General features: G+C 38.9%; 1 long non-coding RNA gene across 1 annotated transcript; it reads left to right on the top strand.

Moving 5' to 3' along the window:
- Positions 1–3,357: 3,357 nt before the first annotated feature.
- LOC307144440 lies at positions 3,358–10,846 on the top strand. The gene is made up of 3 exons (XR_013818743.1): positions 3,358–3,434; positions 3,715–3,812; positions 10,772–10,846. It is a non-coding gene; the product is annotated as an uncharacterized lncRNA (long non-coding RNA).
- Positions 10,847–11,149: the final 303 nt, after the last annotated feature.

The following is an 11,149-nucleotide window of genomic DNA, read 5'->3' as shown; positions in this document are numbered from 1 at the left end:
AGGCCCAGTATTCGAGATGCATGCGTAGTTGGTCAGCCCCTCTACTGGGCTAGATGCCCAATATGTTGTAATCCCAAATGTGTTCCATACGTATAGCACTGCTCCACAGGTCAGTGTATTTCCACATGCTCCTCCCTATGGGTAGGATGTGGCCTCCACCTGGACTAGGTTCACTTCCCCAGTGTTAAAAACTATGGTCATGGCTGAAAGGAAAAATATGAAGAGAGCTGAAGCATCTCTTCTCGTAAACTAACATATCAGGAACAACAGCTACAAACATCTCAATGGTAAGCCCTGTCACTTCCCTCCCATTTGTCAGTCTTCGATATAATGTCTAACATGACTGACAGATAGGCAAGGATGGGCAGTATTTCAGATACATGTATTTAAAATACATATTTGAAATACAAAATATTTTTGTAATTTTGTATTTTAAAGCCTTTGGAAAAAATCAAATGTAATTTGTATTTTAATACATTTAAGATTAGTATTTTTGTATTTTCAAAATACATAAAATTCTTTCAGCCTGTCAACCTCTTTATCAGGGTACTGATTTCGTGCTTTAACTAGTTCAGACACACCAACCCCAACATTCATGCATGTGAGCTGCAGTACAACTCAGCATTGGATCAGCGATTTTTCTGGAATAAGGTGAAGATGTCATAATCAATTCTACTTGTTGATTAAAGTTAAATAGTGCATTATTCAGATTTTCCTTCAGTTAACATGAAAGAATAAAAGAGCACAGACAATTGGGAAAATAGCGTAAGCCAATCAGTCTTGATCGGTTGTTGATTTTTATCAACTAGCTTGTCAAATGTGTTTAAAGCATTACTACATGTTAAGGCTCGGTGATATGGCACTACATACTGTATCATAGCGATGATATAAAGTGTGAATTGATGGAACTTTTTCTAAATTGTTTACATAGATAGGCCTATTTGTGGGGTAAGCAAATTCATCCGTGCAGCTTTTAGTGGGCAGGAATTATTGGAACGTTAGAGTGGAAAAAGAAGCACCGATGAATGATACACCACAAAAATCTTCAGCTTTTAGTTTTATTGTTCATAAAATTAAATAAAAATGATATTCTAATTTAAAATTTTAGATAAACTTTCTAATTTTATTAAACTTACAGAAACAAATGAACTTTACATAAAATAAATATAAAATTACTATACTTAAAAACCATGGGACTACCTGCAAAAAAAAAAAAAAAAAAAAAAAAAGAAACAAAAAAAAAAACAAGCCTCAAAAGAGTTTGAAATTCAGTTCATTGCTGTGGTATCAAAAACTGATTTGCGAATTGTGAAACCATGATATATTTTGTTACTGCGAAGTAAAATTAAGATTTTGGTCATATCGTCCATCCATATTATTTGCTAGATAGCAGAAAAGGTTTCCACAGTTTTACATACAGTATGAATTTTTTAATTGTGTTCACCACAAGTCTAGACTGTGTAGACAATGTAGACTACATTGTAACCTGGTCAAAAATAAAGAAAGAAAGAAAGAAAGAAAGAAAGAAAGAAAGAAAGAAAGAAAGAGATAAGGTTAGGAATTAAAAGTCATTTTTTTCTTCAATCACTGTGACCTATACCTGCACCGGATGGCCAATTTCACATGTATTTTCAAAATACAAAATACTGTATTTGTATTTAAATAATAAATAAAAAATCACACAGTATTTTGTATTTGTATTTACATACATTTTTACACGCAGAGTATTTTGTATTTTTATTTTAAATACATTTCCATGTATTTATGCCCATCTCTGCAGACAGGGAATGTCTTGGTTACTATGTAACCCTCGTTCCCTGATGGAGGGAACAGAGATCTTATGCTACAACCCTGAACCATCACTGAATGGCAGATACACCGTCTCGGCTCCTTAGCATAAACCTAAATGCATGCTGCCATCTTATATACCCGTATGTACAGGGGAGTGGCTCTGCATGCAGGGGCGGATCTAGAAAAATATTTATGGGGTGGCGAGAGGGGGGCAGGAATTTTTGAGGGGTGGCAACATATGGCAGACGTATATATACTGAATTTTAGTGTTGTCACGGTACCAAAATTTCAGTATTCGGTACCAACCAGTGAAAATCCACGGTTCTCGGTACCAATTTCGGTACCAAAGCTTAATTTAGATTAAATTTACATATATTAAAGTGTATATCACAGTTACAAAGATGGAAACTGTAGTATTAAAAACACTTTACAATAAGATTCCATTTGTTAGATAACATTAGACAAAATGACCTAACAATAAACAATAGTTATATACTGTCGCAATTATTCTCCTTGGGGTTAATTTAAAAATACATTTTTTAAATCAAAAGTTAACATTATTTATGTTAACATTATATAATGCACAATGATTGAAGTGAACAAACATGACCAATCAAGTGTTTGTATTAAATAACATTCACAAACATGAATTAATTTTGCAAAAATATATTGTTCACTCATGTGTTGATGTTAGATAACACATTAAGTAATGTTAATGAATGGTATCTTATTGTAGTGCTACCAAACTATACAGGAGATAAAACGTGTTTTATTTGACTTGACTGTACTTTTATTTAATCCAAAACTGCATTCATATTTAAAAGTTTTTTTTTTTAAACCTGCTAAGAGTTATCCAGCCAATAATAAGCCTAGAACTGCTTTTCTGACGGACTGATATTAATGACATAATGACGGCTTTTTATTTCTCATCTCCATGAATATATCTAGTAGTAAAGCTAATGCAAGGGCTAGAAATCAATTAATTCTTTGCTGATACTTTCTCGTCATCATGAAGAGAGCAGTTCGCACCGCTTTCTCCACAAGCGCTTGCTCTCCCGTAGCGTCTGTCGTTGCTATGCAACCATGAACATAAGCACGCCTGGAAAGACGAGGCACGCCGCGTTGCTTCTATTATGAGATTTACATTTGAAATAATTAATGTCTTTGAAACATTTTGTGTTTCTGAAACAGAGACACTTAAGTCAATGTTGACCCGCCAGGATGTGGTGGCAAAAAAACATCCAGGAGATCCTCCTCCGGTTAAACCAGACTGGAGAAGCCAGCCAGGGTCCAGAGACCCCAATAGAAATCGATGTGGCCCAGTCTTTGGAAGAACTTGCTGTCTTGGAGGCAAAACTGAAAGAGCTTCCGGACTACAGGAAGAGATTGGTGGGTAATGGTTTAAACATAAAGCTATGTTTTATGTAGAGCTGAATATTTACCGCATTACTGATTTTTAATTTTCCGTATTACCTCTGTGTAGACACACCATCTCAGTCTGATTGGTGGAGCCAACCCAGGAGAAGCTACAAGGCGTATCACGAGGGCTGTAGCTTCTAGCAGTGTCTGGAAGAACTATAGCCTTCATGGGAAGAAGGGGAAAAAAACGTTGCTGCATACAGCAGTGTACCAGGTTATCAAACGTGAGTTTAATATAAGTGTTACTTTTGGTAATAATTGTGTGGATGTTACACAGCACAAAAAATGCATTTATGCTTGTCTAAACAGTTTCTGCTTTACAATTGGTTCATGTTTCAAAATATAGCTTGCTGTTTTCAAATCTAAAAGACAATATCAATATTAAATGCCTTTCTGCTTCATGTAATTTATATTTCAAATGAGTCCACCACTTGTTTTGTAAAACATATTGTAATTACACTAGAAATTCACAAAACATTTCTATTTTTTTATTCTACACAACAGGGGCTATCATGCTGAGTCGGTCTGGACTACAGGACAAAGCTGTGGAGGAACTAGTCACAAATGTTTTAAAACATGCGCCAGCCCACAGTAAACTACAGGTACAAATATACACTTCTTGTGAGCATTTCACTTAAAAGACTGTGGCAATCGACTATTACTTGTAGGGATGGGCCGATACCACTTTATGGAATGAGTAGCAGTACTTAGTATTTAATTTTTTGTACTTGCCGATACCGATACAAGTACTTTTAATAACTGTGCCAAATGTCACTCATCAAGCTAAAATTTGATCTCCTTAGATGTTGATCAACCAATTTCAACCAATTCAAATCTAGAAAGGTAAATGCTCCAACATTCAAAAGAACATCATTAATATTGCAGATCAAGAATGTGTAATTTATATATTTATTATAGTTTGTCTCCTTCCCTAACTAGAAAGACAGAAACACATTTGTGAAAAGCCATACATTGGCTTTTCACAAATGTGTTTCTGTCTTTTTAGTTAGGGAAGGAGACAAACTATAATAAATATATAAATTACACATTCTTGATCTGCAAAAGTCATTATCCCTCTTCGGAGAAATTCACTTCAGACATTCTCATTTTACAAAAAAATGTCTGCAATGAATTTCTCCGAAGAGGGATAATGACTTTATCATAAAATATTCAGTTAAGATCATGTTATTGTAATCAGTACACAATTTTAGCTGTTCTGTCACTGTTTTTGAACAAAATATACATAGGCTACATCGCATTTCATACCATGAAAGAGAAAGTAGACTGCCGTTCTCACTAATGCAAAAGTCTATGCATAGTGTTGGATACAGCTACGTCCATATTGTAACAGTTACGTGAATCAGACTTATCAGTTCGTTGGTTTTGTTGTTCCAGTCGTTAAATTGTTGAGCAATACTTCTGGTTCCTATACTGTATATCTATATTTGTTGTACAGTAGGCTACTATTCCCCCTCTGGCACTTAAAGAAAACAACTATACGTTGCACAGCATAACGCTCTTAAATGTGGTGGAAGTATCGTCTTGTAGCATCGGGCCTGTTTTCACAAGTACGAGTACTTAAGCCCAGTATCGGGCCCGATACTGGTATCGGCCAATCCCTAGTTACTTGGTATAGTTACTCTTACAAAATGGTTAACACTTACTTCCTTGGTTGACATTAAATCTTGAAGGTCTGTTCACTGAATTTATTTAAATTGTTTGTCTAGGTGCAGTCAGTCCCAGAAGTGGCGGTCCCACAAGAGATCAATAACCAGCAATTCAGTGACACAGATTAAGATTCAGATGAAGTTTTTAAAGTGTTTTACATAGTGATGTTCATTTTTTTAATTTTTTGCTTTAATGTATAGTTGTGTTAATTTTTTTCCCCATTTGTTATTATAGTGTCTGTTAAATTCTGTTAAATAAAATCTGCAAAAACACTTTTCAGTTCTTTCAATTATTCTACAATGTTTTTTAACATGTGTTTACATTAGTGAATGTTTAAACATGTTTTTACCAATTGTTTGAGTAAAATGTCAAGATTTGAACAGTAATGCTTGTTGAAACAACAAACTTAAATTCTGAAGTTCTGAACAAGAACCACAATTATAGATGTTGCTGTGACAGTAGTGGCAGGTAAATGCTAGTATAAATGGATGTCAATAAATCCACTGCAGAATGAATATATATATGAATATATGAAAAACTGTCAAAAGTCATCAAATGACCAATCGGCGACCTTAATTAAATGACGTTTAACTTAACGTACTGGAGACGTCACGACACGTCACAACGTCACGTCACGACGTCGCCGCGACCTCTTCTGGTGTTTCACTTTGACAGTTGTGGCGACGTCATATGCTAACGTAAGCGTGACTAAAAATGACCAGCACGTGATGTCGTGACAACGTCATATTGTTTGCTGGGAACGAATCTGTGTCACGTAAATTACAGAAAACAAAGGGAGGACTCAAATGCAAAGGGAAAAGAATTTATTACAAAAGAAACACTAAACACAAAACAAAACCCACGAGGGGGAAAACATAACTAAATACAAAACAACAACTTCAAAAACGAACATACCAAAAGGGGTCACGGGAGAACAGGAGACGTGTACAAGACAACGATCCGACACAGACTGCAAACACAAAGGAACTTATAAAAGGGACAAATCAGGCAGGTAATGAGGGAACAACAGGTGGGACAAATGAAACCAATAATGAGATAACAAGGAGGGTGGGGTCAAAACAGAGACAGGAACACAAACACCACATGTGCTACACAAGACAGGACAGGCATGTGACAATCTGCACGCGCAAAAAAAACGCGCTATGTGAACGGCCCCTTATGGCAACGTGACATTAGCCTAATCCAAAATATTTCCATATGTGGCTCTTTCCTCCTTTCTTATCAACAAGTGGATTTACAGCCATCACATCAGCAGCACCGCCGGTCGCCATGTCTCAGCGCTTTTATGAAGAGGACGCAACTGCACGCACTTCGGGCATGCACGCGCATCAAGTACCAGGTTTGATAAAACCTGGTTTCGTGACATTTAAAAAAAAATTAAAACCGACTTGGTACCGAAGTACTGGGTCTTTGACAACACTACTGAATTTAATCACAGTTAAATTGGCCATAACTTAATTTGTTGCTGCGCTAAAATCAAAATTAGGCTAATCAAAGGGAAGAGTGCTCTTACAAATCACGAGGGAGCGATTTGACCGCTGATTTTGACTAACGTAATAGACTCGCTGTTTTTGCTGATGCTGAATCGTCTTTAGCATACAATACATTAATTACAAATGTAACTTTAAGTTAAACGTGTGTTTAAACTACACCTGGGGAAACTCACTTCACCTTCAGAGGCTCTGGGGCAGTAGCCTGACTACGTCAGACTTCTTACTTCCGCTCAATTTCATTTCGCTTCTGTAGTCAGTCTGAGACAGCGTAATAGCTTTCCGTTTTCCTCCGGCCTGAAAACAGCCGGGCCAATCAACGAACAGAGGGCGGGCTGAGAGCCGTGACGTAGACACTAGGGATGCCACAATTCTCAATATAATATTGAACCGTTCGGTACGACATCCACGGTTCAATACGCGCTTATGAATTGCGGTTTTTTCGGTTTTACGTTTAAATAATTTATTTCTCTCCGAATTGACTCTTTGTGTGTGCCTGTAAGTCTACGAGCTGATAAGGAAATTCCCCGCGAGTAAATATTCAATCACTATGCTCTAAAGTTATGGGGCGCTTAACCATCATTCCACACTTTAACATGGCAAGCGGCGGTAAAGTGAGGCTACAGTACGAGGAAGCGCCGGCGTCTTTCAAATCCGTGGTGTCGGGACATTTCGGTTTTGCCGTTGAGTATAGTGCCGAGGAACAAAAAACGGTAAACAATAAAAATAACTGTGTGCAAGCATTGTTATACACGTGTAGCCTACTCAAACAGAAACACTTCCAACATGACTGCACATCTGCGGCACCATCACCCAGCAATATCACTGTCTGAAGGCACAAATATGTTTATTTGAAATGGTCAATTTAAAGGGGTCGCACACCGAACGCGCAACGCCACGTCTTTTAAATTCGAACACATTATTCTCTATGAGTGTACGTAGCGCTACACACACCGTTGGCGCCTTTCGGCGTCTGTCCGCGGCGCCCAGCAACGGCTCAGGACCGTGTTCAAAATCCTGCCGCGCCACAGAGCGCCATCTACATAGTTTTACATTAAATGTACATTTATTTGTCTCAAATCGTCGTTCATGTATATACTGACTTCACCCTGTGCTGCAATATACATTTAGTTTTACATTCATTCACAGAAATCAGCTGCTTGAATGAAAATTGCTGATGTTATCGGATTTTCAGGTGATATTGTCATTCATTCAGTTAACGGACGCTCTGAGGTAAAGTGTTCAGACTGCAGACTTAGCAACGATTGTATTGTACAGTACAATCATAACATAGTACAGGCATTATCTTAGTTTCATAATGTCCTTATAAACATAACAATATTGCTGGCCATAAACTGAGAAAGTGCGCGTCCGGTGTGCGATACCTCGAGTTGTCCTAGACTGACCCCCTTTATGTTTACTAAAATGTAGGCCTATGTTTATTTTCAAAATTTAGGAATTTGTGTGTTCCCCAGTTTACATGGGCTACCAGCAGCTGTGAGATGTCAGTGTTAATTGTATATTATACAATACACTAGGAACTAGTGGACTTTGCTTAGCTTTTAAGTAAAATAAAGGAGCATTGCAATAAATCGTTTTTATTTTTTTTCTCCTTAATCTCTTACTGTTCCTATTGCCTAAGCACAGAATAACAAAAAAAAACACTCTTATGTGTCAAGCCATCAGAACCGAACCGAACCGAAAACCGTGGTTAAAAAACCGAGGTATGTATTGAACCGTGGGCTAACTGTATTGTTGCATCCCTAGTAGACACTGATTGTACCGTGGATGCGTAGATTTACTTCACATAATCTGCAAAAGTCGTTCACAGCCATGTTCACTCCGGTATTTCGCTCGATGGTTTTGTTTTCGCATCATACATGTGTTTACAGTGGAAGTTAGATGCAGCTGAGCATGAGCATAACACACGCCATAACCAAACGTTATGTGATTGGCTTACGGGTAACCAATGATTTTAAACTTCAGACAAGCGCCCCCCGCGAGAGAGAAAACACTTCTCTATTATGCCATTCCAGACTCTGTCTACGAAGCAAAGCGAAGTAGCAGAGTTTGGTATTACCAGGCTACTGGGGCAGCTCTCTCCAGTCGGGTTGCAGGGCCACCGCACCGCAACAGACTCGCTGTGTGTGAGCCAGACTGAGCGAACGTCGCTCTGCACGTTTGAATCAGGGACGTAGCTAAGTATTTGAGGGGCGGGGGGAGAGGCTAACAATATATTTAAAATTAAAAATTAAATTGTTCACTTTTGGTAAATGTTTAGTTCACTGTTTTGAGAAGCTTGTGGACATAGTGGCGGGTTGTTTTTACAAGTACAGTTTTTGGATCATCAAAGTTAGGGGGGCAGCTGGGGGGGGGGGGGGGGTGGGGGCTCTAGAGTGGGGGGGCACCTGCCCCCCCTTGCCCCCCTGTAGATCCGCCCGTGTCTGCATGCATATTCCACTTGCAAATTCCATTGTCCGTTTTTCTAAAATTCAGAGGTGATTGGGGCTCCCAAGTGAGAACCCATTTGTCAGTCTTCTACATAATCCCTCCATCAGGGAACAAGGGTTACATTTATCAACCAAGACATTTTTTCTTTTTTTCTTTGACAAGGCAAAGTTATAAAAAGCCATGTGGTGCACTCCCCCCCCCCCCCCCCCCAAAATAATGGTATTTTAAAAATTTTATATTCATTATATATATATATACCTTCATCTCTATCCAATCACGTCTTTATACTTTCAGTATAAAAGATAGGTACTTACACATGTTTGAGTTCGCAGATGCCGACGCGACAACAACCTCCACCCTCCCCACCACCACCAGGATGGTCCTGTCCATACCTTCTAAGGGGGTCGGCTGCGCCCCTGCCTTCTTCTTCAGGCAGGAGATGCAGATCCGCTACCCTCGGATTACGAGCTATGGACGGGGCCTACGCCAAAGAACTTTACAATGCTTGCCGGGCTTTCAATAAATATATGCTTTGTTACATCACTTCGTAACATCTTCGTCTTCCTGGCAGAACTTAGCTAAAGCTTCCATTTCATTCATTCTTTGGTTTTGAATTAAGGAATCATGGCTCGTTGAATCTAAAACAAAGGACATTCCTTATGAAACCCAAAGCTTTTAGCCTCTGAACTCATGTATGTAAATCAAACTCTCTGCAAGCTAACTGACCGGCCTGGTGCCAGCATGGTTGGGTTTAGATGGCTCTCTGACACCTTTTACGACCCTGCGAGCCTCTAGACACACTCCAGAACAATGTTCTGCATTCCAAACCCCCTTTCTCTCTGCACCAAAGAGATAACGAAACTCTCTATGTGACATCCCAAACTGAGAAGTCACCTCACACACACACACACACACACACACACGTCCTTTGTATGTAACTCAGACTTGTATCTGACCTTCCTGTATGCATGCATGTTTGATTAGTTTTGTTTTGATCATATAGTTATGATCTTCTAGTGTTTGGCTCTGAAATGTATTTTTGAAAAATGTTTCTCCCAGTGGAATCGCATTCCGTAACCCGATCTCATGCCAGGTCATAAAGTTTATGACCACCAAGCTTCAGCAGCTCATCCAGTTCCTCTGCAAGAGAGATAATGGGGAGCGCAACGCAACCAACATTCCAACACACTTAACGCACACACATACACAAACTTTGAACATTAAACTTAGAATATAAGCATGTCATATTTCATATACTCCTGTGTGTTTCCCAGTTTATATTCACTTCGTTTATGACGTTTATTTGAAGGAACGAACTTGTAAATGCTTCTGTTTGTGCATTTGAATGTAACTTTGTATTCCTATAATCTTCAGACGATGTGTTTGATATCTTTGTAATTCTCTCAATCTAACGGAGTCGAATTCCCATAGCAGAATGCAGTAATGTGCATTGTTTTACACATTAAATATTCCGGGAGCCGAAAGGCTTAAGTCAAACACCACTGTGACTCAAGCCAAGAGGCTTTTCCAAACAAACAAAGGAACTTTTTCCCGCTCGAAAATCTCGGGAGATGATTTGCTTTCCCCGCAAAAAGGGGCGTGGACGGGATTCCCTCAAAAGACGGAACTTTCCTGTTTCTCGGTCTCTTCCTCTTCGGTCAAACTTCGGGAAAACACCAACTTCAGACGGGCTTCGGCCACGTCTTCTGACGCGCACCTTCGCGTCACTCCCGACCTTTCTTTTAATTTCTTTACTAAGTTTTATTTTCATGTTCGCCTCTCCCTCCACGAGGGAGATGAACTTTGAATTATTTCTTTGGTAACGGAGCACTTTTTCTGTGAGAGGTTTTCTGGGTCCATGGCTCCTTCGGGAGCTTTTCTCCATTTCTCTTTTCTTTTTCTCTAAGTCTTTTCTTTATTTTCGTCTTCAGACTCTCCCTACGTTCAGTGAAGCGAACGTAGCCGGCAACTTCAACTCAAAGAAAAAGACTCTTTTGAAATTCCCGCGACCGCGCTCAACGGAAGAGATGGAAGTGCAAGCTCTTCTTTCTTAAGGACACATGCATGACTCTGCGTTCTTCAGCAACAAAGAGAACCATTTTGCAAGATAAGTTTATTGAACTTTTAATGTAATCTGATTCCTTGTTGTCTCTCTCAAAGGTTACCTTGTCTGTGATTTTTGCCATACTGTGATCTCTCTCTGATCGCACATTTTGCTTTTACTTTCTCTCTCTCTCTCATCTCTCTCATTTTCCGATCTCTCTCTCTCTCTCATTTTCGTTATGCGTTTAGTCTTGTATTTGTTTACG

The sequence above is a fragment of the Squalius cephalus genome, assembly GCF_949319135.1.
Source record: "Squalius cephalus genome assembly, chromosome: 2".
Taxonomy (NCBI): Eukaryota; Metazoa; Chordata; class Actinopteri; order Cypriniformes; family Leuciscidae; genus Squalius; species Squalius cephalus.
Note: the sequence above shows the minus strand (reverse complement) of the source record. Positions and strands in the feature narration are given on the sequence as shown.